General features: G+C 44.6%; 1 pseudogene; it reads left to right on the top strand.

The window, feature by feature from the left end:
• Nucleotides 1-257: 257 nt before the first annotated feature.
• LOC129830519 (cartilage-associated protein-like) lies at nucleotides 258-10,558 on the top strand (annotated as a pseudogene).
• Nucleotides 10,559-22,472: the final 11,914 nt, after the last annotated feature.

The following is a 22,472-nucleotide window of genomic DNA, read 5'->3' as shown; positions in this document are numbered from 1 at the left end:
AATGGGGAGGGAGAGTTGTGTCGGGATAAGTGGTGGGGGTAGAGGCGGTCCCTGTCTCACGCAAGGCACAGAGCAGAATGGGGAGGGAGAGTTGTGTCGGGATAAGTGGTGGGGGTAGAGGCGGTCCCTGTCTCACGCAAGGCACAGAGCAGAATGGGGAGGGAGAGTTGTGTTGGGATAAATGGTGGGGGTAGAGGCGGTCCCTGTCTCACGCAAGGCACAGAGCAGAATGGGGAGGGAGAGTTGTGTCGGGATAAATGGTGGGGGTAGAGGCGGTCCCTGTCTCACGCAAGGCACAGAGCAGAATGGGGAGGGAGAGTTGTGTCGGGATAAGTGGTGGGGGTAGAGGTGGTCTCTGTCTCACGCAAGCAGCAGAGCAGAATAGAATAGAGACGTAGATTTAGGACATCCGTCCAACCTTTACACATAAACTAAATATTTCAACCCCAAGCACTCCGCAATTCTCTCTTCTTCTATTCGCGTTTTCAGTTAATACGAGAAATACAACTTTACGACTTTCCCGCGACATGAACTAATGCGGGTAGACTCCGCGTATAAATACTACGCTGGATCAGTACACCGGAGAGAAATGGCAGGAGACAGTAGACTACCTCGAGGTGTCTCTCCGGTTGTACCGACTGCTCAGGGACAGCGAGGCCTTCTGCAACCTCAACTGCAGCTCCATGCGGAGTGGAGAAGTTTACCTACTTCCCAGAGCTGCGAGTGTTCGGTAACCTTATGAAGAGGACGGGCGCAGTAACTGAAGCGGTGCAAACAGCGGCTGCCCGCCTTCAGACAGACCATGCCCAGCCAGGACACCGTGGAGGCGTTCGAGAAACGAGAACCCTATAAATACCCGCAGTTCGCCCCCTTCAGAGCTGAAAGTCAGGGCTGTTCTCTGCTGTATGGAACAGAGGAGCGCTGATCTCAATCTGTAGAGCTGCCTGTCTCTCAAAAAACAACTATAACTGAATACATTTGGTATATAAAAAAGTCGTTTTTAAATTGTAGTTTATATATTTTTTTAAATTAAGTGTTTTTCAATTACTTTTGGAACCATGTAGATGAGTGTACACTCTTACAAAAAAAGGGTTCTGGATAGAACCAAAAAGGGTAATAAGGTTCTAAACTCAGTAAAAAAAAGAAACAGACCTTTTTCAGGACGCTGTCTTTCAAAGATAAATCATAAAAATCCAAATAACTTCACAGATCTTCATTGTAAAGGGTTTAAACACTGTTTCCCATGCTTGTTCAATGAACCATAAACAATTAATGAACGTTGTTAAGACACTAACAGCTTTACAGACTGTAGGCAGTTAAGGTCACAGTTATGCCAACTTAGGACACTAAAGAGGCCTTTCTACTGACTCTGAAAAACACCAAAAGAAAGATGCCCAGAGTCCCTGCTCATCTGCGTGAACGTGCCTTAGGCATGCTGCAAGGAAACATGAGGACTGCAGATGTGGCCAGGGCCCTCGCTTCATATTCGTCACCAGGCCCACTGGCTCCAGGTCATCTATAAGTCTTTGCTAGGTAAAGCTCTGCCTTATCTCAACTCACTGGTAACAATAACAACACCATGTAGCACGCGCTCCAGCAGGTATATCTCACTGGTCATCCCCAAAGCCAACACCTCCTTTGGCTGCCTTTCCTCACTGTTTTCTGCTGCCAATGACTGTAACAAATTGCAAAATCGCTGAAGTTGGAGACTTATATTTCCCTCACAAACTTTATCAGCTATCTGAGCAGCTAACCGATTACTGCAGCTGTACATAGCCCATCTGTGAATAGACAATCCAATATACCTACCTCATCCCCATATTGTTTTTGTATTTACTTTTCTGCTCTTTTGCACACCAGTATTTCTACTTGCACATCATCATCTGCACATATATCACTCCAATGTTCATTTGCTAAATTGTAATTACTTCGCTACCATGGCCTTACCTCCTCACGCCATTTGCACACACTGTATATAGACTTATTAAAAAAATATATATATATATATTGTGTTATTGACTGTATGTTTGTTTATTCCATGTGTAACTCTGTGTTGTTGTTTGTGTCACACTGCTTTGCTTTATCTTGGCAGGTCACAGTTGTAAATGAGAACTTGTTCTCAACTGGCCTTCCTGGTTAAATAAAGGTGAAATAAAAAAATTATAAATTGCATTGTCCGTACTGTGAGACGCCTAAGACAGCACTACAGGGAGACAGGACGGACAGCTGATTGTCCTCACAGTGGCAGACCACGTGTAACAACACCTGCACAGGATCGGTACATCCATACATGACACCTGCGGGACAGGTACAGGATGGCAACAACAACTGCCCGAGTTACACAAGGAACGCACAGTCCCTCATCAGTGCTCAGACTGTCCGCAATAGGCCGAGAGAGGCTGGACTGAGGGCTTGCAAGCCTGTTGTAAGACAGGTCCTCACCAGACATCACCGCCAACAACGTCACCTATGGGCACAAACCCACCGTCGCTGGACCAGACAGGACTGGCAAAAAGGGTGAGGGCTAGGGCCATTCCCCCCAGAAATGTCTGGGAACTTGCAGGTGCCTTGGTGGAAGAGTGGGGTAACATCTCACAGCAAGAACTGGCAAATCTGGTGCAATCCATGAGGAGGAGAAGCACCTGCAGTACTTAATGCAGCTGGTGGCCACAACAGATACTGACTGTTACTTTTGAGTTTGACCCCCCCTTTGTTCAGGGACACATTATTCCATTTCTGTTAGTCACATGTCTGTGGAACTTGTTCAGTTTATGTCTCAGTTGACTTTTGTTACTTTCATACAAAATTTACACATGTTAAGTTTGCTGAAAATAAATGCTGTTGACAGTGAGAGGACTTTTTTTTTTTTGCGGAGTTTATATATAATTGAAATTGGTTCCATATAGAACCCTGCATGGAAACCAAAGGTTCTATATGGGACCAAGTTAGGTTCACTGAAGAAAATCCACTGGGGTTCTGATCAAAGAACCCTGCAAAAGGGTTCTATATACAGTGCCTTCGGAAAGTATTCAGACTCCTTGACTCATTCCACATTTTGTTACGTTACAGCATTATTCTAAAATGGATTAAAAAAATAAAAATCCTCAGCAATCTACACACAATAATACCCCATTATGACAAAGTGAAAAGTTTTTAGAATGTTTTGCAAATGTTTTCAAAATAAACAACAGAAATACCTTATTTAAATAAGTATTCTTTACCTTTGCTATGAGACTCGAAATTGAGCTCAGGTGCATCCTGTTTCCATTGATCATCCTTGAGATGTTTCTACAACTTGATTGGAGTCCACCTGTGGTAAATTCAATTGATTGGACATGATTTGGAAAGACACACACCTGTCTATATAAGGTCCCACAGTTGACAGTACCTGTCAGAGTGAAAACCAAGCCACGAGGTCGAAGGAATTGTCTGTAGAGCTCCCTGATACAGGATTGTGTCGAGACACAGATCTGGGGAAGGGTACCAAAACATTTTCTGCAGCATTGAAGGTCTCCAAGAACACAGTGGCCTCCATCATTCTTAAATTGAAGAAGTTTAGAACCACCAAGACTCTTCCTAGAGCTGGCCGCCAGGCCAAACTGAGAAATCGGGGGAGAAGGGCCTTGGTCAGGGAGGTGACCAAGAACCCGATAGTCACTCTGACAGAGCTTTAGAGTTCCTTTGCTTTGTCATTGTGGGCTATTGTGTGTAGATTGATGAGGAAATAAACAATTTAATACATTTTAGAATAAGGCTGTAACGTAACAAAACGTGGAATAAGTCAAGGGGTCTGAATAATTTCTGAAGGCACTGTGGAACCTTTAGGGGTGCCATACATGAAGTAAGCATTATAACCCTTTCCTGTTCTATCCAGAACCTTTTATTCCAATTGTGTAGGCTTACAGGCTGTATATTATACTACTGTACTGGCCTACAGGCTGTATATTATACTACTGTACTGGTCTACAGGCTGTATATTATACTACTGTACTGGCCTACAGGCTGTATATTATACTACTGTACTGGTCTACAGGCTGTATATTATACTACTGTACTGGCCTACAGGCTGTATATTATACTACTGACCTGGCCTACAGGCTGTATATTATACTACTGTACTGGCCTACAGGCTGTATATTATACTACTGTACTGGCCTACAGGCTGTATATTGTACTACTGTACTGGTCTACAGGCTGTATATTATACTACTGTACTGGTCTACAGGCTGTATATTATACTACTGTACTGGTCTACAGGCTGTATATTGTACTACTGTACTGGTCTACAGGCTGTATATTATACTACTGTACTGGTCTACAAGCTGTATATTGTACTACTGTACTGGTCTACAAGCTGTATATTATACTACTGTACTGGTCTACAGGCTGTATATTGTACTACTGTACTGGCCTACAGGCTGTATATTATACTACTGTACTGGCTTACAGGCTGTATATTATACTACTGTACTCCACTGAGTTGTAGTGTGTTCTCATGCGTTCATGACACTGGGGAAGGAAGGGGTCCTGTGGTTCGGTTCACTTTAAACGAGTAGCCTGTATGTGTGTGTCTGACTCTGTTTTGTGTGTGTGTGTGTGTGTTTGTGCTCTTGTGCCTGTCTGCCTCTGTGTGTATGTAACTGTCTCCTCCTCTCTCCTCCTGTCTCCTCTCTCCTCCTCCTAGATCGTTGATATAGGCCTTCCTTGAAGCTCACAATTATTTTATTTTTAAAAACAGTCCACCAGTTCCGGTGCTCTGTGTTCCGGTGGTCCGTGTTCTGTGTTCTGTGTTCCAGTGCTCTGTGTTCCAGTGCTCTGTGTTCTGTGTTCTGGTGTTCTGGTGCTCTGTATTCCGGTGCTCTGTATTCCGGTGCTCTGTAATCCGGTGCTCTGTGTTCTGGTGTTCTGTGTTCTGGTGCTCTGTATTCCGGTGCTCTGTGTTCTGTGTTCTGTGTTCTGGTGCTCTGTGTTCCGGTGCTCTGTGTTCCGGTGCTCTGTGTTCTGTGTTCTGTGTTCTGTGTTCCAGTGCTCTGTGTTCTGTGTTCTGTGTTCCGGTGCTCTGTGTTCCGGTGCTCTGTGTTCCGGTGCTCTGTGTTCTGTGTTCTGTGTTCTGTGTTCCAGTGCTCTGTGTTCTGGTGTTCTGGTGTTCTGTGTTCTGTGCTCTGTGTTCCGGTGCTCTGTGTTCCGGTGCTCTGTGTTCCGGTGCTCTGTGTTCCGGTGCTCTGTGTTCTGTGTTCTGGTGTTCTGTGTTCTGGTGAAATAAGTCTGGTCTTCTAATCTAGTTACAATGAACGTGTTGTAATGTTGTGTTACTGTATCACCGTGTGTTGTTGTTCCAGATGTTGTTTGTGTGAGCGGTGTGGGCGTATAACGGTGATAACTACCGTACGTCACTGTCAGACATGGAGCTGGCTCTGAGGGACTTCTTCAAGGTCTATGATGAGTGTCTGGCTGCTTCAGAAGGAGCCAGGGAGGTCAGAGACTTTAAATACTTCTACCCCTCCATCGCAGGTGAGTCTTTATTTCTACCCCTGCATCGCAGGTGAGTCTTTATTTCTACCCCTCCATCGCAGCTGAGTCTTTATTTCTACCCCTCCATCGCAGGTGGTCTTTATTTCTACCCCTCCATCGCAGGTGAGTCTTTATTTCTATCCCTCCATCGCAGGTGAGTCTTTATTTCTACCCCTCCATCGCAGGTGAGTCTTTATTTCTACCCCTCCATCGCAGGTGAGTCTTTATTTCTATCCCTCCATCGCTGGTGAGTCTTTATTTCTACCCCTCCATCGCAGGTGAGTCTTTCTTTCTATCCCTCCATCGCAGGTGAGTCTTTATTTCTACCCCTCCATCGCAGGTGAGTCTTTATTTCTACCCCTCCATCGCAGGTGAGTCTTTATTTCTACCCCTCCATCGCTGGTGAGTCTTTATTTCTACCCCTCCATCGCTGGTGAGTCTTTATTTCTACCCCTCCATAGCAGGTGAGTCTTTATTTCTACCCCTCCATCGCAGGTGAGTCTTTATTTCTACCCCTGCATCGCAGGTGAGTCTTTATTTCTACCCCTCCATCGCAGGTGAGTCTTTATTTCTACCCCTCCATCGCTGGTGAGTCTTTATTTCTACCCCTCCATCGCTGGTGAGTCTTTATTTCTACCCCTCCATCGCAGGTGAGTCTTTATTTCTACCCCTCCATCGCAGGTGAGTCTTTATTTCTACCCCTCCATCGCTGGTGAGTCTTTATTTCTACCCCTCCATCGCTGGTGAGTCTTTATTTCTACCCCTCCATCGCAGGTGAGTCTTTATTCCTACCCCTCCATCTCAGGTAAGTCTTTATTTCTACCCCTCCATCGCTGGTGAGTCTTTATTCCTACCCCTCCATCTCAGGTAAGTCTTTATTTCTACCCCTCCATCGCTGGTGAATCTTTCTTTCTACCCCTCCATCGCTGGTCTGTCTCTCTGTTATGAAATCCCCCCATCAACCAGTCACTCTTTTATCCCTGCAACAAAGGTGAACTTATCTGTCCAAATATCAAACAAAGCTTTTGAGTTTCAGAACAGGTCACTCATCAAGTAAATTCCTTTTCCCTCCTCCTCCTCTCTCGCTTCGCTCCCTCTCTCTACCTCCTTTCTTCCTATCTCTATGCCTCCCTCCTTCCCTCTCTCTCTCTTTCTCCCTCCCAGACCACTAGACAAAGGTGTTGGAGAGGCATGTGAGGTGTGAGGCAGAACTGACTCCTGTGGTTGGAGGATTCATCGCGGATAAGTTTGTAGCGTCCATGTACCACTACCTACAGTTCACCTACTACAAACGTGACAGTCCTAGTACTTTATGGTTGCAAATACAAGTGGTATTACTGTGGTATTGCTGTGGTGTTGCTGTGGTATTGCTGTGGCGTTACTGTGGTATTACTGTGGTATTGCTGTGGTGTTGCTGTGGTATTGCTGTGGTGTTACTGTGGTATTACTGTGGTATTGCTGTGGTATTGCAATGGTATTACTATGGTATTAATGTGGTATTACTGTGGTATTGCTGTGGTGTTACTGTGGTATTGCTGTGGTATTACTGTGGTATTAATGTGGTGTTACTGTGGTATTACTGTGGTATTACTGTGGTATTGCTGTGAAATTACTATGGTATTAATGTGGTATTAATGTGGTATTACTGTGGTATTACTGTGGTGTTGCTGTGGTGTTACTGTGGTATTACTGTGGTATTGCTGTGGTATTGCTGTGGTGTTACTGTGGTGTTGCTGTGGTATTAATGTGGTATTAATGTGGTGTTACTGTGGTATTAATGTGGTGTTACTGTGGTATTACTGTGGTATTGCTGTGGTATTACTGTGGTATTAATGTGGTATTACTGTGGTATTACTGTGGTATTGCTGTGGTATTGCTGTGGTATTACTGTGGTATTGCTGTGGTATTGCTGTGGTATTACTATGGTATTACTGTGGTATTACTGTGGTATTGCTGTGGTGTTGCTGTGGTATTACTGTGGTATTACTGTGGTATTGCTGTGGTATTGCTGTGGTATTGCTGTGGTATTACTGTGGTATTGCTGTGGTGTTGATGTGGTATTAATGTGGTGTTAATGTGGTGTTGATGTGGTATTACTGTGGTATTGCTGTGGTATTACTGTGGTATTGCTGTGGTATTACTATGGTATTACTGTTGTATTGCTGTGGTGTTACTGTGGTATTGCTGTGGTGTTACTGTGGTATTACTGTGGTATTGCTGTGAAATTACTATGGTATTAATGTGGTATTAATGTGGTATTACTGTGGTATTACTGTGGTATTGCTGTGGCATTACTGTGGTATTACTGTGGTATTACTGTGGTATTGCTGTGGTATTACTGTGGTATTACTGTGGTATTAATGTGGTATTACTGTGGTATTAATGTGGTATTAATGTGGTGTTACTGTGGTATTACTGTGGTATTAATGTGGTGTTACTGTGGTATTAATGTGGTGTTAATGTGGTGTTGCTGTGGTATTACTGTGGCATTAATGTGGTATTACTGTGGTATTACTGTGGCATTACTGTGGCATTACTGTGGTATTGCTGTGGTATTGCTGTGGTATTAATGTGGTGTTGATGTGGTATTACTGTGGTATTAATGTGGTATTGCTGTGGTATTGCTGTGGTATTGCTGTGGTATTGCTGTGGTATTACTGTGGTATTACTGTGGTATTGCTGTGGTATTACTGTGGTATTAATGTGGTATTACTGTGGTATTGCTGTGGTGTTACTGTGGTATTGCTGTGGTATTACTGTGGTATTAATGTGGTGTTGATGTGGTATTACTGTGGTGTTGATGTGGTATTGCTGTGGTATTAATGTGGTATTGCTGTGGTATTAATGTGGTATTGCTGTGGTATTAATGTGGTGTTGATGTGGTATTACTGTGGTGTTGATGTGGTATTACTATGGTATTAATGTGGTATTACTGTGGTATTGCTGTGGTATTACTGTGGTATTGCTGTGAAATTACTATGGTATTAATGTGGTATTACTGTGTTATTACTGTGGTGTTGCTGTGGTGTTGCTGTGGTGTTGATGTGGTATTAATGTGGTATTTCTGTGGTATTACTGTGGTATTGCTGTGGTGTTACTGTGGTATTACTGTGGTATTTCTGTGGTATTACTGTGGTATTGCTGTGGTGTTGCTGTGGTGTTGCTGTGGTGTTACTGTGGTATTACTGTGGTATTGCTGTGGTATTACTGTGGTATTGCTGTGGTGTTGATGTGGTATTAATGTGGTATTAATGTGGTGTTACTGTGGTATTAATGTGGTGTTAATGTGGTGTTACTGTGGTATTGCTGTGGTATTACTATGGTATTAATGTGGTATTACTGTGGTATTGCTGTGGTGTTACTGTGGTATTGCTGTGGTGTTACTGTGGTATTACTGTGGTATTGCTGTGAAATTACTATGGTATTAATGTGGTATTAATGTGGTATTACTGTGGTATTACTGTGGCATTACTGTGGCATTACTGTGGTATTGCTGTGGTATTGCTGTGGTATTACTGTGGTATTGCTGTGGTATTGCTGTGGTATTACTGTGGTATTACTGTGGTATTACTGTGGTATTACTGTGGTATTGCTGTGGTATTGCTGTGGTGTTGCTGTGGTGTTGCTGTGGTGTTACTGTGGTGTTACTGTGGTGTTACTGTGAAATTACTGTGAAATTACTGTGGTATTAATGTGGTATTAATGTGGTATTGCTGTGGTATTGCTGTGGTATTACTGTGGTATTAATGTGGTATTACTGTGGTATTACTGTGGTATTGCTGTGGTATTACTGTGGTATTGCTGTGGTATTGCTGTGGTATTACTGTGGTATTGCTGTGGTATTACTGTGGTATTGCTGTGGTATTAATGTGGTGTTGATGTGGTATTACTGTGGTATTAATGTGGTATTGCTGTGGTGTTGATGTGGTATTACTGTGGTGTTGATGTGGTATTACTGTGGTATTAATGTGGTATTGCTGTGGTGTTACTGTGGTATTACTGTGGTATTGCTGTGGTATTGCTGTGGTATTGCTGTGGTGTTGATGTGGTATTACTGTGGTGTTGATGTGGTATTACTGTGGTATTGCTGTGGTATTACTGTGGTATTGCTGTGGTGTTACTGTGGTATTGATGTGGTGTTGCTGTGGTGTTACTGTGGTATTGATGTGGTGTTGCTGTGGTATTACTGTGGTGTTGATGTGGTATTACTGTGGTATTAATGTGGTATTGCTGTGGTGTTGCTGTGGTATCAGTATTACACTGCACAATGTAACTACATTTTTATTTTAAACATCATTACCCAAACACACACATGCTTGTTTTGCTGTCCTTGTGGGGACCAAACAATTCATTCCCGGTCAAAATCCTATACCTAACCCTAATTCTAACCCCTAACCTATACCTAACCCCTAACCTAACCCTAATTCTAACCCCTAACCTATACCTAACCCTAATTCTAACCCCTAACCTAAACCTAACCCTAATTCTAACCATAACCTAAACCTAACCCTAATTATAACCCTAACCCAACCCTAACCCTAATTCTAACCCCTAACCTAATTCTAACCCGTAACCTAATTCTAACCCCTAACCTAATTCTAACCCCTAATTCTAACCCCTAACCTAATTCTAACCCTAATTCTAACCCCTAACCTAATTCTAACCCTAATTCTAACCCCTAATTCTAACCCCTAACCTAATTCTAACCCCTAACCTAATTCTAACCCCTAATTCTAACCCCTAATTCTAACCCCTAACCCTAAATAGCCTTTTTCCTTGTTGGGACCAGCGAAATGTCTCCAGAAGGTCACAACAAGGATAGTAAAATCCAAAACACTGACGCTGCTCTTGCCTCCCCAGTGAAGGACCTGAAGAACGCGGTGTAGCCAGCTCCATGTTGTTTGACCCCAGTGAAGGACCTGAAGAACGCGGTGTAGCCAGCTCCATGTTGTTTGACCCCAGTGAAGGACCTGAAGAACGCGGTGTAGCCAGCTCCATGTTGTTTGACCCCAGTGAAGGACCTGAAGAACGCGGTGTAGGCTCCTGAACAGCTTCTACCCCAAAGCTCAATCCAAGATGGCGTAGCAGTCAGATGTCCTTTGTCCTCGTCTTGCCCCGTGTATATATATTTTATATATTTTTCTTCGCATATCTTTTTATATATATATTTTTTTCTTCTTAAAAACTCAACTTCAAAACACTCTCCTGCAACCCACCTCACCAAATGTGGAGCGGATCTGTTTTTTTTTTTCCTCAAAAGTATTATTCACCTCGTATCCGAAATCTACAACAGAAGCTAGCCAGAAGTTAGCCAGCTCACAAGCTAACGTTAGTAGTTCAGCTAACCACAGCTAGCGCTTATCAGCTATCCTTTAGCTGCTATCCGAGTGACTATTGGCTAACATCAATTCCGGAGCAAACACCAATTATCCCGGAGCTAGCCAGCTGAAGAGTTCCATCAGCCACTCCTGGGCTACAATCACCTATCCGGACCCGTTTTACTGCCGATGTGGAGCCCCACCGGGCCTTCACGACTGGGATACCGACGTTATCTGCCCGAGGGAGTATTTCATTTTTTATTTTTTTTATTTTTTTATTTTTATAATTTTTATCCCATTTTCTCCCCAATTTTTCGTGGTGTCCAATCGCTAGTAATTACTACCTTGTCTCATCGCTACAACTCCCGTACGGGCTCGGGAGAGACGAAGGTCGAAAGCCATGCGTCCTCCGAAGCACAACCCAACCAGCCGTACTGCTTCTTAACACAGCGCGCCTCCAACCCGGAAGCCAGCCGCACCAATGTGTCGGAGGAAACACCGTGTACCTGGCCCCCTTGGCTGGCGCGCACTGCGCCCGGCCCGCCACAGGAGTCGCTGGAGCGCGATGAGACAAGGATATCCCTACCGGCCAAACCCTCCCTACCCCGGACGACGCTATGCCAATTGTGCATCGCCCCACGGACCTCCCGGTCGCGGCCGGCTGCGACAGAGCCTGGGCGCGAACCCAGAGACTCTGGTGGCGCAGTTAGCACTGCGATGCAGTGCCCTAGACCACTGCTCCACCCGGGAGGCCCCGAGGGAGTATTTCAACTGGCCCCTCCATTGCGACGTAACCTGAACGTCCATATGCTAACTGCGGCCCACTAATCGTTAGCTGTCTTGAGCATATCGGCTGCTATCTGAACAGGTCTATCGAACAATCTTCTTAGGCCACTATAACTATTTTGACAATTGGATTGGTCCCCTCTACCACACGGAACCCCACTAATCTACAGACGGAATTGCACGGCGTGGCTAAAAACAGACCTCCATCTTCTGCTAGCTTGCTACCCATGACTAGCTGTCTGAATCACGAAGCTAGCACCAGTTAGCATACACAATTCTACAATTCACAACCTCTCTTTCGCCACCGCCATCCGGCTTGGATTCTCTGTCGACACGACCACGTCTGGTCTGCAGACGAACACCCCATCCGCTGTGCCCTCAACCGGCCTCCGTCTGAGCAGACCCCCTCCGTCTGAGCAGACCACCCCCCCGGGCTACTAACTTTAAACGCCGCGGGCTAGCTTAGTGGAGGCCTCACTGCTCCATCTACGGCTGCCCCCTGTACACTATGATCACTCGGCTACATAGCTGATGCCTGCTTGACTGTCCATTAATTCACGGTACTCCATTCCGTGTATTTGTGTTTTATCTGTCGGCTCTGTGCTTTAACTCAGGATCTGTGTGTAGTTAATCCGACCCTCTCTGCCTGGTCGTCGCCATTTTTACCTGCTGTTACTGTGTTAGCTGACTAGCTGCTGTTCTCTCACCTGTTGTTTTAGCTAGCTCTCCCAATCAAGACCTGCAATCACTTTATGCCTTATTGTATGTCTCTCTCAAATATCAATATGCCTTGCATACTGTTGTTCAGGCTAGTTTATATTGTTTTGGTTTGCAACGGACCCCGTAGTTCCACTCTCCGTACCTCTGATACCTCCTTTGTGCCACCCCCCACACATGCTGTGACCTCACCCATTGAGACCAGCATGTCCAGAGATACAACCTCTCTTATCATCACCCAGTGCCTGGGCTTGCCTCCGCTGTACCCGTGCCCCACCATACCCTGGTCTGCACATTATGCCCAGAATCTATTCTACCACGCCCATAAATCTGCTCCTTTTATTCCTTGTCCCCAACGCTCTAGGCGACCAGTTTTGATAGCCTTTAGCCGCACCCTCATCCTACTACTCCTCTGTTCCTCGGGTGATGTGGAGGTAAACCCAGGCCCTGCATGTCCCCAGTCACCCTCATTTGTTGACTTCTATGATCGAAAAAGCCTTGGCCTTATGCATGTCAACATCAGAAGCCTCCTCCCTAAGTTTGCCTTACTCACCGCTTTAGCACACTCTGCCAACTCTGATGTCCTTGCCGTTTCCGAATCCTGGCTTAGGAAGGCCACCAAAAATTCTGAGATTTCCATACCCAACTATAACACTTTCCGTCAAGATAGAACTGCCAAAGGGGGAGGAGTTGCAATCTACTGCAGAGATAGCCTGCAAAGTTCTGTCATACTTTCCAGGTCTATGCCCAAACAGTTCGAACTTCTAATTTTAAAAATTAATCTCTCCAGAAATAAGTCTCTCACTGTTGCCGCCTGCTACCGACCCCCCTCAGCTCCCAGCTGTGCCCTGGACACCATCTGTGAATTGATCGCCCCCCATCTAGCTTCAGAGTTTGTTCTGTTAGGTGACCTAAACTGGGATATGCTTAACACCCCGGCAGTCCTACAATCTAAGCTTGATGCCCTCAATCTCACTCAAATCATCAAGGAACCCACCAGGTACAACCCTAAATCCGTAAACATGGGCACCCTAATAGACATTATCCTGACCAACTTGCCCTCCAAATACACCTCTGCTGTCTTCAATCAAGATCTCAGCGATCACTGCCTCATTGCCTGTATCCGCCACGGGTCCGCGGCCAAACGACCACCCCTCATCACTGTCAAACGCTCCCTAAAACACTTCTGCGAGCAGGCCTTTCTAATCGACCTGGCCCGGGTACCCTGGAAGGATATTGACCTCATCCCGTCAGTTGAGGATGCCTGGTCATTCTTTAAAAGTTACTTCCTCACCATATTAGACAAGCATGCTCCGTTCAAAAAATGCAGAACCAAGAACAGATATAGCCCTTGGTTCACTCCAGACCTGACTGCCCTCGACCAGCACAAAAACATCCTGTGGCGAACTGCAATAGCATCGAAGAGCCCCCGCGATATGCAACTGTTCAGGGAAGTCAGGAACCAATACACGCAGTCAGTCAGGAAAGCAAAGGCCAGCTTTTTCAAGCAGAAATTTGCATCCTGTAGCTCTAACTCCAAAAAGTTCTGGGATACTGTAAAGTCCATGGAAAACAAGAGCACCTCCTCCCAGCTGCCCACTTCACTGAGGCTAGGTAACACGGTCACCACTGATAAGTCCGTGATAATCGAAAACTTCAACAAAAATTTCTCAATGGTTGGCCATGCCTTCCTCCTGGCGACTCCAACCTTGGCAAACAGCCCCGCCCCCCCGCTGCTACTCGCCCAAGCCTCCCCAGCTTCTCCTTTACCCATATCCAGATAGCAGATGTTCTGAAAGAGCTGGAAAACCTGGACCCATACAAATCAGCTGGGCTTGACAATCTGGACCCCCTATTTCTGAAACTGTCCGCCGCCATTGTCGCACCCCCTATTACCAGCCTGTTCAACCTCTCCTTCGTATCATCTGAGATCCCCAAGGATTGGAAAGCTGCCGCGGTCATCTCCCTCTTCAAATGGGGAGACACCCTGGACCCAAACTGTTACAGACCTATATCCATCCTGCCCTGCCTATCTAAGGTCTTCGAAAGCCAAGTCAACAAACAGATCACTGACCATCTCGAATCCCACCGTACCTTCTCCGCTGTGCAATCCGGTTTCCGAGCCGGTCACGGGTGCACCTCAGCCACGCTCAAGGTACTAAACGATGTCATAACCGCCATCGATAAAAGACATTACTGTGCAGCCGTCTTCATCGACCTGGCCAAGGCTTTCGACTCTGTCAATCACCATATTCTTATCGGCAGACTCAGTAGCCTCGGTTTTTCTAATGACTGCCTTGCCTGGTTCACCAACTGCTTTGCAGACAGAGTTCAGTGTGTCAAATCGGAGGGCATGTTGTCCGGTCCTCTGGCAGTCTCTATGGGGGTACCACAGGGTTAAATTCTCGGGCCAACTCTTTTCTCTGTATACATCAATGATGTTGCTCTTGCTGCGGGCGATTCCCTGATCCACCTCTATGCAGACGACACCATTCTGTATACCTCCGGCCCTTCCTTGGACACTGTGCTATCTAACCTCCAAACGAGCTTCAATGCCATACAACACTCCTTCCGTGGCCTCCAACTGCTCTTAAACGCTAGTAAAACCAAATGCATGCTTTTCAACCGTTCGCTGCCTGCACCCGCACGCCCCAGACTAGCATCACCACCCTGGACGGTTCCGACCTAGAATATGTGGACATCTATAAGTACCTAGGTGTCTGGCTAGACTGCAAACTCTCCTTCCAGACTCATATCAAACATCTCCAATCCAAAATCAAATCTAGAGTCGGCTTTCTATTCCGCAACAAAGCCTCCTTCACTCACGCCGCCAAACTTACCCTAGTAAAACTGACTATCCTACCGATCCTCGACTTCGGCGATGTCATCTACAAAATAGCTTCCAATACTCTACTCAGCAAACTGGATGCAGTTTATCACAGTGCCATCCGTTTTGTTACTAAAGCACCTTATACGACCCACCACTGCGACCTGTATGCCCTAGTCGGCTGGCCCTCGCTACATGTTCGTCGTCAGACCCACTGGCTCCAGGTCATCTACAAGGCTATGCTAGGTAAAGTGCCGCCTTATCTCAGTTCACTGGTCACGATGGCTACACCCACCCGTAGCACGCGCTCCAGCAGGTGTATCTCACTGATCATCCCTAAAGCCAAAACCTCATTTGGACGCCTTTCCTTCCAGTTCTCTGCTGCCTGCGACTGGAACGAATTGCAAAAATCTCTGAAGTTGGAGACTTTTATCTCCCTCAACAACTTTAAAAATCTGCTATCCGAGCAGCTAACCGATCGCTGCAGCTGTACATAGTCCATCTGTAAACTACCCACCCAATTTACCTACCTCACCCCCCATACTGCTTTTATTTATTTACTTTTCTGCTCTTTTGCACACCAGTATCTCTTCTTGCACATGATCATCTGATGATTTATCACTCCAGTGTTAATCTGCTAAATTGTAATTACTCAATTTATTGCCTACCTCATGCCTTTTGCACACATTGTATATAGATTCTCTTTTTTCTACCATGTTATTGACTTGTTTATTGTTTACTCCATGTGTAACTCTGTGTTGTTGTCTGTTCACACTGCTATGCTTTATCTTGGCCAGGTCGCAGTTGCAAATGAGAACTTGTTCTCAACTAGCCTACCTGGTTAAAAAAAAAAAAAAAAAAAAAAAAAAGCCATAAGACTGCTGAACAATTAATCAAATGGCTACCTGGACGAGCAGTTTTTACACTGTTGCTACTCGCTGTTTATTATCTATGCATAGTCACTTCACCCCTACCTACATGTACAAATTACCTCAACTAACCTGTACCCCCACACATTGACTCAGTACCGGTACCCCCTGTACATAGCCTCGTTATTGTTATTTTATTGTGTTACTTTTAATGAAATGTTTTACTTTAGTTTATTTAGTAAATATTTTATTAATTCTATTTATTATACCGCATTGTTGGTTAAGGGCTTGTAAGTAAGCATTTCACAGCAAGGTCTACACCTGTTGTATTCAGCATTTCACAGTATGGTCTACACCTGTTGTATTCAGCATTTCACGGTAAGGTCTACTACACCTGTTGTATTCAGCATTTCACTGTAAGGTCTACTACACCTGTTGTATTCAGCATTTCACAGCAAGGTCTACACCTGTTGTATTCAGCATTTCACAGTCAGGTCTACTACACCTGTTGTATTCAGCATTTCACTGTGAGGTCTACTACACCTGTTGTATTCAGCATTTCACAGCAAGGTCTACACCTGTTGTATTCAGCATTTCACAGTATGGTCTACACCTGTTGTATTCAGCATTTCACGGTAAGGTCTACTACACCTGTTGTATTCAGCATTTCACTGTAAGGTCTACTACACCTGTTGTATTCAGCATTTCACAGCAAGGTCTACACCTGTTGTATTCAGCATTTCACAGTCAGGTCTACTACACCTGTTGTATTCAGCATTTCACTGTGAGGTCTACTACACCTGTTGTATTCAGCATTTCACAGCAAGGTCTACACCTGTTGTATTCAGCATTTCACAGTATGGTCTACACCTGTTGTATTCAGCATTTCACGGTAAGGTCTACTACACCTGTTGTATTCAGCATTTCACTGTAAGGTCTACTACACCTGTTGTATTCAGCATTTCACAGCAAGGTCTACACCTGTTGTATTCAGCATTTCACAGTCAGGTCTACTACACCTGTTGTATTCAGCATTTCACTGTGAGGTCTACTACACCTGTTGTATTCAGCATTTCACTGTGAGGTCTACTACACCTGTTGTATTCAGCATTTCACTGTAAGGTCTACTACACCTGTTGTATTCAGCATTTCACTGTCAGGTCTACTACACCTGTTGTATTCAGCATTTCACAGTAAGGTCTACTACACCTGTTGTATTCAGCATTTCACTGTGAGGTCTACTACACCTGTTGTATTCAGCATTTCACAGTAAGGTCTACTACACCTGTTGTATTCAGCATTTCACTGTGAGGTCTACTACACCTGTTGTATTCAGCATTTCACTGTCAGGTCTACTACACCTGTTGTATTCAGCATTTCACTGTCAGGTCTACTACACCTGTTGTATTCAGCATTTCACTGTCAGGTCTACTACACCTGTTGTATTCAGCATTTCACTGTAAGGTCTACTACACCTGTTGTATTCAGCATTTCACTGTAAGGTCTACTACACCTGTTGTATTTGACGCATGTTGTATACCTGTTGTATTTGACGCATGTGTCAAATAACATTTGATTTTATATTATGCACACATTTCAGCACAGGTGCACACACACACACACACACACACACACACACACACACACACACACACACACACACACACACACACACACACACACACACACACAATCTCTGTATGCAGGTCCTTTGACGCCCGTCATTGGTTGTTTTTTAACCTGTTGTCTGAGTTCTTCGTTTGGGTTTGCTTGTCAACATTGATTTGACGTATGTGTGTGTTTTAGGAGGCGGTACTTGAACCAGACCACCATGCAGCTACAGATGCTGGAGTTCCCCAGGCAACGCCTAGCGAGTGATGAGGTGTGTGTGTGTGTGTTTGAGAGAGAGAGAGTGTGTCTCCATTTGTGTCGCTAGTATCACTGTTGTTGGTTCTTACAGAACATCAGTCCACAAGAGTGTCTTGGTTCTTACAGAACATCAGTCCACAAGAGTGTCTTGGTTCTTACAGAACATCAGTCCACAACAGTGTCTTGGTTCTTAGCAGGGCTCTCTATGTAATATTTCTGTAGGGAGAAAAACTAGGGAGAAACCCCAGATTCCTTTCAGATCACATGACCTGTGTCCAACGGTACAATGTGACCAGTGTTTACCAGACTGCTGTATTAGACCTCACCACAGGGTGGCGCTGATCACTCAAAACAACACAGACATGGCTAATAACCATAGATGGCAGCAAGACTAGTCTAGGTCAGGAGTGGCCAACCCTCCTCCTGTAAAGCTACCCTACTGTCAAACTGTAACACACATAGTTAAGCTAATGAGCTGTTCATCAGTACTTTCATGAGCTGAGTCAGTTGTGTTAGAGGAGGGCTGGAGCAGAAGCCTAAACACCCAGTAGTTCTCCAGGGCTGGAGCAGAAGCCTGAACACCCAGTAGTTCTCCAGGACTGGAGCAGATGCCAGCACACCGAGTAGTTCTCCGGGACTGGAGCAGAAGCCTGAACACCCAGTAGTTCTCCAGGACTGGAGCAGAAGCCTAAACACCCAGTAGTTCTCCAGGACTGGAGCAGAAGCCTAAACACCCAGTAGTTCTCCAGGACTGGAGCAGAAGCCTAAACACCCAGTAGTTCTCCAGGGCTGGAGCAGAAGCCTGCACACCCAGTAGTTCTCCGGGACTGGAGCAGAAGCCTGCACACCCAGTAGTTCTCCAGGGCTGGAGCAGAGCCTGAACACCCAGTAGTTCCCCAGGACTGGAGCAGAAGCCTAAACACCCAGTAGTTCTCCAGGACCGGAGCGGGAGACCCAGATTGGAGGCTCTACTACCTGATCAGAGTGTAGTTAGTCTTTATTTACATATTCATCAGGAAACAGCAGAGAATGGTTTCCCCCAGTTACAGTCTTCAGGTTCAATACTAACTCTGTGATGTGTGTGTGTGTGTGTGTGTGTGTGTGTGTACAGGGGGAAGTGGAGTTTCTAGATGAGTTCCTGGATACTTAGGATCAGTAGCACGTACTGAAAAGAAAGAGAAAAACACTGAACTAAACGACAGAAACAAGCGAAGGCAGGAGAATTTTTCCAGCATGCAGCAGGTTAATATGACATTTAAAATAATTATTTGTATATTTCTGGATCATGTGCACTACCGTACAGTACCGAGGTATGGCAGTGAGTGATACTGTGGTATTAAATTGAACGATGATGAGGATAATAATGTGGCCATTCACCTTTATATATGCGCACTCCCCTCTGTCTATTGTCCATGTTTTTAATCCAACTGATCACTGCCTTACAGTGGAGGCTGGTGAGGGGAGGACGGCTCATAATAATGGCTGGAACGGAGCGAATGGAATGGCGTCAAACGCATAGAAACCATGGAAACCAAGTGTTTGATACCTCTCCACTCATTCAGCTCAAGCCATTACTACAAGCCCGTCCTCCCCAATTAAGGTGCCACCAACCCCCTGTGCTGATTTTACAAGGAAATATAGAAATATATTCACATGGTTCTTTTACAATAAAATGCCATGGTGAAACCCCCCTCCAGTGGTCATTGCTGTCTGTTTGGTATTAATAAAGTCACAGGGTCCGATTCAACCATTTCTACGCAAGCCATTCATACCCACTTCTCAGTAGTTGCTGTTCAGATTTACCTTATGCAGGTGCGTAACGGGCCTTGCAGGCATTGTTCCGTTCGCGCGCGGGAATAAAGTTCATTCAACTGTTTAAAAACCCTCCCACTTGCTGGCCAACTGGTTTTCCCGTGTAGTTTTCATTCAATAGGATTTTCAGTACATTTTTCTAAAGCCATCCCTTTAAATGTGGTGTACCTTTAATTATACCTTTCTCCACAGACTCACTAGAATATATGGCGAGAATGGGTTCAGAATATTAGCGATCAATGTAAATACGTGCCATGTAAATACACGGCATTAAAATACAGGCATATTCGTCTCATTTTCAGCACCAATTGGTAGATTAAAAAAATACTCTGATCTTCTATATTATTTAAGATTATTATTATATATTGCATTTTTCCAACTATGAAATATTGGAAGGAGAGAAGTGTACACTAAGGGTTGAACAGTTGTCCTGTAAATCTAATAATCCTCACGAATCATGGCACTGTGATGAAAACCATCGTGAACCATGCACCAGGCTCCAGGTTTAAACTTATATTTATAGTCTGTGTTACATAATGATTCATTTCTCAAAAGAATGCACATCTTGTAATGCATTAGTCTAATATGATACACTATTGCTAGTGATCCTCAGCAACAACCACACGAACGTGACAGAAGAAAGAAAAGCCAACTAACAATGCAATGGAATGACGCAAAATATAAGGAGACTAACACTAAAGTCAGTGACCGTTACACAAGTACAGTTGAAGTCGAAAGTTTACATACACCTTACCCAAATGCATTTAAACTCAGTTCATGCTGCCACCACCTTGCTTCACTGCAGGGATGGTGCCAGGTTTCCTCCAGATGTGGCGCTTGGCATTCAGGCCATAGAGTTCAATCTTGGTTTCATCAGACCAGAGAATCTTGTTTCTAATGGTCTGAGAGTCCTTTAGGTGCCTTTTGGCAAACTCCAAGCGGGCTGTCATGTGCCTTTTACTGAGGAGTTGCTTCCATCTGGCCACTCTACCATAAAGGCCTGATTGGTGGAGTGCTGCAGAGATGGTTTTCCCTTCTGGAAGGTTCTCCCATCTCCACAGAGGAACTCTGGCGCTCTGTTCACGTGACCATCGGGTTCTTGGTTACCTCTCTGACCATCGGGTTCTTGGTTACCTTCCTGACCAAGGCCGTTCTCCCCCGATTGCTCAGTTTGGCCAGCCGGCCAACTCTAAGAAGAGTCTTTCTGGGCCCAAACTTTCTCCATTTAAGAATGATGGAGGCCACTGTGTTTTTGGGGACCTTTATTGCTGCAGACATTTTTTGTCACCCTTCCCAAGATCTGTGCCTTGACACAATCCTGTCTCAGAGCTCTAAGGACAATTCCTTCGACTTCATGGCTTAGTTTTTGCTCTGACGTGCACTGTCAACTGTGGGACCTTATATAGACAGGTGTGTGCCTTTCCAAATCATGTCCAATCAATTGAATTTACCACAGGTGGACTCCAATCAAGTTGTAGAAACATCTCAAGGATGATCAACGGAAACAGGATGCACCTGAGTTCAATTCCGAGCCTCATAGCAAATGGTCTGAATAGTTATTTAAATAAGGTATTTATCTTATTTTTATTACATTTGCTAAATGTCTAAACCTGTTGTCACTTTTTTGTTATGGAGCATTGTGTGTAGAGTGATTAAGAAAAAATATAATTTAATCAATTTAAGAATAAGGCTGTAACATAACAAAATGTGGAAAAAGTCAAGTGGTCTGAATACTTTCCGAAGGCCCTGTATACCAGTGGCGTAGCGCAGTAGCACAGGGCCCCCCTGTCACGATCGTCAACGGGACTGAGAGAGGACCAAGGCGCAGCGTGTTGAAAATACATCTTCTCTTTTATTTTAAGAAGAAAAATGAAACAAAACAACAAACAGACGACCGTGAAGCTATAAATCTAGATAGTGCTGACACAACCACTACACCTAGACACAGACAATTACCCACAAACAGCTAAAGCCTATGGCTGCCTTAAATATGGCTCCCAATCAGAGACAACAGAAACCAGCTGTCTCTAATTGGGAACCCATTCAGGCAACCATAGACTTTCCTAGACAACTACACACAACATTAAACCATCTATACACCTTAACCCTCTAAACCACACAACCCCCTAGACAATACAAAAAACACATACTTCACCATGTCACACCCTGACCTAACTAAAATAATAATGAACACAAAGATAACTAAGGCCAGGGTGTGACACCCCCGCAACGTTCCAGGTCCAACCCCCCAAAAAATTTATAGCAGTTTTATTTGGGGGATATTTACTATTTTGGCATTGGTCAGAGAAAAATGTACAGTTTTTTTTTATAGCTAATCTCATGCTATTTTACACATTTTTCCATGAGGCTGAGAGAACATTTAGCTGTTTTAGCGCTTATTTCCTGATATTCTACACATTTTTCCATGAGGCTGAGAGGACAATTTTCAGTTTTAAATCTAATTTCCTGTAATATACACAAACAAATCATGGCTTCAAAGGCTGTTGAAGAACTGTGCGCACCGTTTTTGGGAAACGTGTCATTCAGTACAAACCGTTACTCAACGCAGCAAAACGCTGAACCAAACTGAACGCACCCCTGGGATGACTGGGATGATAAAGGATTTTGATACGACTGTGTACACAGCTTGTGGCAAATACAAATAAATGATATAAAGAAACACAATAAGTAAAATATTTACCAAAGATGAACAATGAGCCCAATGTCTGGATTTGTGTAAGGTATTGAATGTCTGCTATAAAA

The sequence above is a fragment of the Salvelinus fontinalis genome, chromosome 32 (assembly GCF_029448725.1).
Source record: "Salvelinus fontinalis isolate EN_2023a chromosome 32, ASM2944872v1, whole genome shotgun sequence".
Classification (NCBI taxonomy): Eukaryota; Metazoa; Chordata; class Actinopteri; order Salmoniformes; family Salmonidae; genus Salvelinus; species Salvelinus fontinalis.
The sequence above is the reverse complement of the archived record's forward strand: the minus strand, read 5'-3'. Positions and strand labels throughout refer to the sequence as shown.